Source organism: Charadrius vociferus, unplaced genomic scaffold (assembly GCF_000708025.1).
Source record: "Charadrius vociferus isolate BGI_N301 unplaced genomic scaffold, ASM70802v2 scaffold134, whole genome shotgun sequence".
Lineage (NCBI taxonomy): Eukaryota > Metazoa > Chordata > Aves > Charadriiformes > Charadriidae > Charadrius > Charadrius vociferus.
The window spans coordinates 4,178,520-4,184,854 of record NW_009648333.1 but is presented as its reverse complement, the minus strand read 5'-3'; positions in this window follow the sequence as shown (position 1 = coordinate 4,184,854).

Genomic DNA, 6,335 nt, shown 5'->3' with positions numbered 1-6,335 from the left:
TGTTCATTTAAATTAGGCTCAGAAAGAAACACAAACCTGAAAGCTGCCAGTGTTTATATATTTGATTAAGATTTTTTTTTTTTCTTGGGGGGCAGAGGAGGCTGGGAGAGGAGTTATTCTGGGAATGAGCCTAGTCAGAGAGCAGCCTTGGGCCCAGACCCTCATTCCTGCACACAAAGCAAAGGAAAAACAGGCTTATGCAGGCACCCTGAGCGATAGCATAGCCAGAATAAATCCCTCCCTTGAACCAAAGCCCAGCGGTGGAGGAGCAGCACAGCTACCCTGCAGTCATTTCTGAAACCATTGGGTTGTGGCAGTGGCTAAAGCCAGTTCTGGGAATACTTTCCTCTACATGGCTTGCTTAATTGCAGTTTTTCTACACATCTCTGAGCTTTGGTTGAGGAAATCTGCCTGGGCTACAACCTAGACGGCAAGGCAAGCTGGCTAGTGGCACCTGAGCTCCTCCAGCGCCAGCTCAGGTCTTCCCATGGGGCTGCCGTCCCCAGAGCGGGGTCCCTGTCCTACACGCAGATGCCCCTACGTCCAGTAGCGCTTCGCCCTGCTTGGACTGGGTGTGCCAACCACCCCTTTTAGCTTGTGCTGCGCTTTTATTTTCTTAAGTACTCACTGGTTTATATATCCCCCCCTTAGCTGTCAGGGGGTGAGGTCTGCACCCCCAGCCTGGATGATGATGACATTGATCTGTCGTCTTCAACTCTCACTCTGTGCTGTCTGAAATGCTACTTACAGTTGGTTTTAGTTAGGAGGCATCTCCCGAACCCCCTGCCTCTGCTGTCTCTGAGACGAGCGGGCTGGCTGCTCCCTGCCCCTCTCCCTTTCATGCACGCACATGTGCAGCCTCAGCTCTCCCACACCCCTGCCTCACGCATTCTCCATATGAAGATAATAGCCCCAAAACTTCCCTTCTTTGCCTGCCTCTGCATCATCTGGGTCCCACAGGCTCCAGTGCGTCCCTTCCCCATGTGCGGATTCACTGCTGTCCTCCAGAGCCTTTCTCCAGGCACCTCCCCCCGTGGCCCCGTCTCTCCAGTTTTGGGGGTACATCTCCTGTTGCTGGACTGCCCTAAATCCAGCAGTGCCTTCTGAACCCTCCGGCTGCATGGTTTTTTTCCTGGGGGATTCACCGTGTGCCCCCCGCACTCGTGTGTACACCTGGGTCTTGTTTGCTGCTCCTGCTCGGCGCTTTCTCAACATGCTTTTGGCCTCCCAGGATGGGACAGAGGACAAGCACAGCCTCTGAGGTCCCTGGACCAAACCCCAGGGTGCAGATCCTCCCCCAGGACCTCCACCATCTGCCTGTCCCCGGCTCTCCAGGCGTTAAGCATACCCCGTCCCCACGAGCTGCCAACACACCAGTGCCCCGGGCTCGAGGCTGCCACTTCAGGGGAGCAGAAAGGACAGATTGCCTCGGGATTTTGGCATCGTGGCTGCTAATTATCAAATAACAGGCTGAGAAATAAGCAGATCTAAACACAGCTTGGAGGTCCTGCACACCTGTGTCTTCAACCACTCCGCGTCAGCGTTTAAGCCCCCAGCGGGGAAATTGGTACCTTGGACCCCAGAGGGAGAGAATTTCTCTTTCCTTCCTCATTATTTCTGTCTGGCCATCCACCCAAACGCTTACGGAGATGTTGTAGCTGCTGCACCTAAGCAACCAGAACAAGCCCCTTGATGCCCACTGCAAGGTTGTGGGGACAGTTTGGGAGTCTCTTGGTGTTGAAAGTTTCCATTAATTATTCTTATCGTTGCTAGCAGGAAGGAGAGAAAGCACTGGCCTGCCCAGCAGGGCAAGCGAGAGGTGCTGCCCTCATTTTTAACCAGAACCTCTCCTTCCTACCACACCAGATTTCAGGCTGCATTTGGCTGAAGACACTAACACACTAATTGTAGGAAGCAGTTAATAGGCACGAAGAATTATCTGTATCTTATCTAGTGCTGGCATTTTATTAATTGTTCCCAAAGACTGAGGCTTTTCAGACTTTCGTTCTAATTAGAAGGAACAGTTGCCAAAAGCAATTTCTCTCAGGCAACTTTCACTATTCGTTGAAGTCTTCATTTATCTGATGGTATTACAAGGCCGGGTTAAAAGCAAACAAAATTATAAGAACAGCCTGTCTCTTCAGGTTCTGAGAAGTGTCCTAGGCAGCAGCTGGGGAGGAGAACTCGCCTTGTGAAAAACCTCCTGTCCTTGGCACAGCCGAATCTCCCGAGCAGCTCTGTTCCCTGCGCGCTCCCTGTGCTTCAGGGAGATAAGGGGAGGCCACCTTCAAACAGATGGGAAAAGTGTTTGATTACCTGCAGGGACGCGTAAAGGCCCAGGGGTGACTCAGGGAGGCTCTCTGTGCAGAGACAATCTGCCTTTTTGGTCATGTTCCCTCTAATCCGCCCCTCTGCCTTTATTGCCCATAGGAATCTGTGCACGTAAACACTCACCCAGCCGCGCGGGTTGTTTTTAGTTATACTTGATGACGGAGCTGTTCGAACAGTGCGATAGCCAGGCGCAGGTAGCTATGGATGCCGTGCAACGGGAAGGTGGATGGGTGCTCAGCCGCCTCCTGGGACCAGGGGAGCACACTGCTCCCAGCAGCGACAGCGGTAAGGCGGCATCTGCTGCGCAGACACGTCGCCTGCAGGATCCGCCTCTGCTGCACAAGCAGAGGTAAGAAACTGTCCCTGCCCCGAAAAATTTTTAGACCGCAAGAGGCAAGGAGATGTGCAGTAGACAAAACGTGGAGGAAGAACCACTCGGACGATAACCACATCCTGTGGGAGCACAGAGGCTTAGATGCATTAACAGGGTGTTCCAGTGACAGAGGCGCCCCCGTACATGTTGCCTGCTTGGCTATTACTGGTTGCATAGTTCAGACATGAAGCGACGGCACCAAATCATCCCTAGCTTAGGCAAAGCCCCATCCAACCAAGGGAACAGACTTCAAAAGCTCTGAGTGGCCCAGGACTTACAGAGAAACAGCGTAAATCCAGAAGCATGACAAAAAATACTGTCACAGGGGTATTTTGTCTGTGACAAGTGACATACATGTATTGTGGAGATGGCTATGATAGCCCTCAGAAAGTTTAAGATGGACAAATATGACTGAGAGAAAAAACACTTCTCAAGAAGTAAGAGTCATGTCATTGATCAATCAAAAGGTAAGGAGTTAGATGGCTTGCAAAATATTTTAATTTTATTTCAAGCTCTTGCTGCAAACCATCAGGTACACAAATTACATTCTTTTCCTGAGGAATTTCTAGTATTTCATTCTGTTAATACTGACAGAGAAGTTCTGTCCATTGAATGTTACCCCATATTTCAACAAGTTTATTGTGACACTTAGCATTTATCTCTTCTCTTGGCAAAGTGGGTATAAAGAGAGTTAAATAAGATATTTTCCTTTGTAACGTCAAGCTCCAGGCAGTTTCTTTTATTGATGCTAAAACTCTGTAAGTTTGGTTTTTAAACTCTGCTACGGCAACTTAACACAAGGCATCGCCCCGTGCTACTTTTTAGTAATGGAGGAACACACCATGACGCACTGCGGCATCCACAGACACCACTGTCACGGTATGCGTGCAAATGGATGTCCAAAGTTCAGAATTTCTAAAATAACCGTGCCACCCATATGAAAGGCATTTAGAGATGGCAAATCAAAAGCCCACAAAAAAGTGTGTGGATGAATCGACGTTCTAGGGGGAAAAGATTCATCAGTTTTAAACAACTGAGGATAATAAAGCTTATTAATTGATCACAGATATTGAGCTACTTACCACAGAGATGCTACTATGGTACAATAAAATTGATAAATGTATGATAGAAAGCTCTTGTCAGGCCTTGTCCTAAATAGTGCACACTATTTCTAGTCATCTGTGCTCAAGAAAGATGGATTGAAACAGAGATATACCCAGGGCCACCCAAACAGGGTAATCAAGGGAATGGAGAACCTCTCTGTTCGGAGGAGATGGAAAGATTTGGCTTTTTAGCCTAGAGAAACAAGAACTAAAAGAAGAGATGATTGCTCTCATCAGCAGGGCAAATACCAAAGGAGGGAACAAGGACTTCTGAAGATAGAGAGTGATACTGGCAGAAGAACAAAGAGATATAGCCTGGAAGTGAATAAATTTGGGCTGGGAATCAGAAGAAAATTTCCAAGCATCGGAGAAGTGGAATTCTGGAACACTGCAATCAGAGAGAGACCATGGTGCAAAACAAACTTGTTTTTAAAACAGCAATTAATAAGATTAAGTATATGATTATCCAGAGCAGTTTCTGTGACAGCAGGGCTCCTTCCAGCTCTACCCTGGTGGTTCAGGAGGTGCGATTGACCCTGTCTTTGATTAGAAAATCAACAGAACGTGCAGCTAAAGGCAGGGAGTATGTTTCTGATTCAGAGACTTTGCAGAATTTATTAGGAAAACACCTCTTTCGGTCATAGACAGAGGGAACAGTGGAACAACTCGCCAGCCAGTCATCGCAACTGAACAATCACTCCAAATACAACGATATTTCAAGATGACATTTTTTTTAACTAGAAAAGAACTAGAAATACTAAAAAATGGGAAAATGTTAAAAGTAGTTAATTTTCAACACGATTTTCAGTTCGGGGTTTATTGGGGTTTTTTTTAAAGTAAAAGTCCTTTGAGAAGATCAGTCAGAATATGACCTAGTAAATACCATTCACTTTAGAGAGCCACTTTAATTTCAAAAAATTGAGCCCCAAAAAACCTACATCTAGACCAGTTTCTCCAATGATGGATTGATAGTGATGTTCATCTCGACACCCATACATAAGGATTTTTCACATCTTTATCAGGCGGCTGCCATTAACAGATCAATCAGCAAGCTAATTCTCCATTTGATATCTGTTGATAACTACTCGGGTCTTTAACATTTATTTGCAAACCTCACTTCGGCAATCAGCTTTTAAAACTGCAGTTGACGCAAAAACCTGCTTTTTATGAGGCAATAGTGCCATCTCGTGGGAAATACTCTGCTTCGTGCCTTATGGTGGGCAAAAGATCTTGGAACCTTTCTTCACAAACGTCTCCTCAAGAAAAATAGATACAGATTTTTATTTTTTTTTAAGTTGGCTCCCTCAGGTTGGCATGTAAACCTGTTCCAGTGCCTCTCCACCCTCACAATAAAGAATTTCTTCCTAATATCTATTCTAAATCTCTTCTCTTCCAGTTTGAAGCCATTCTCCCTCATCCTATCACTACATCCCCTCATAAAAAAACCCTCTCCAGCTTTCTTAATAGGAATTAAGTAGGATCCTGTATTCACAGGAAGTTTCCTTTGGCAGCCTGCACTCGATGGGTTCAAGACATGCTCAAGAATGAACCTCAAGCTGGTACTTCCACGATGATGTTTGTTCAGCATTACCAATGAAGTCAAGAGTCAGCAAAAATGGTGAACTATTACATTCATGTATCATTTGTATGCTCTTGCCAGTATTAATACCAGAACAATAAAATGAGAAGAAACCGTCACACTATTACGTCTTCCTGTATGAGGCTCTAGACTGTTACCTGGACAGTTATACATGTAGTGTAAGACAAACATCCACTCCCATGCTTAAAATTCCTGTGATGGACAATCTATCACAACTTTTGATAAATTCTGCAGGTATAGTTACAGAAGTATCAACAAAAAAGACCACAAGCTTACAGAGGACACACGTCACATTGAGGTTTGGCATCAGATGTCCATTTGCAATAACAGCAATTGAGATCTTGTTTAACTTGGTTTAAGCCAAATTCAGAGCAGGTCAGGTGCTGTTAGTGTAAGATATAAAGAGCTTAGGCTTGGTATTTTATTAATTCTCTAACAAAATAACCAATTTACAATGCAGTTTTGAGGTACTGGTTTAAACCACACTGTTTAGGCAGACTAATTGAAATGGACATGTTACTTAGATTGCAGTTAGCTGTTCCTGAAATTCCAGTCTGGGTGAGAAAAACATATGGTACTAACCGGTATTAATCCACTGAAAATGGTTAAATTCAAAATTTCATATGCATTTCATTGATTGAATAGATGAAGACTTTGAAGACTACTTCATTTAAACCACATGCTCTTCAGGTTCAGCAATACACCATACACTGACTGGAAATGAAAATAATAATTGTATTTCTATATTGAAGGACTGGCACAGCTCTACCTGTGTCTGGTTTTGGTTGGGTAAATTCCTACCTAAATTACAGCAGCGCATAGAAACAATGGAGTTTCCTTTTCTGAGTGAAGGTGTGATGTTCAGGATGAAGCTGAAGGCAGCAACAGTGGGGAGGACTTTGCACTGAACCAGCTAATACTTCGCATG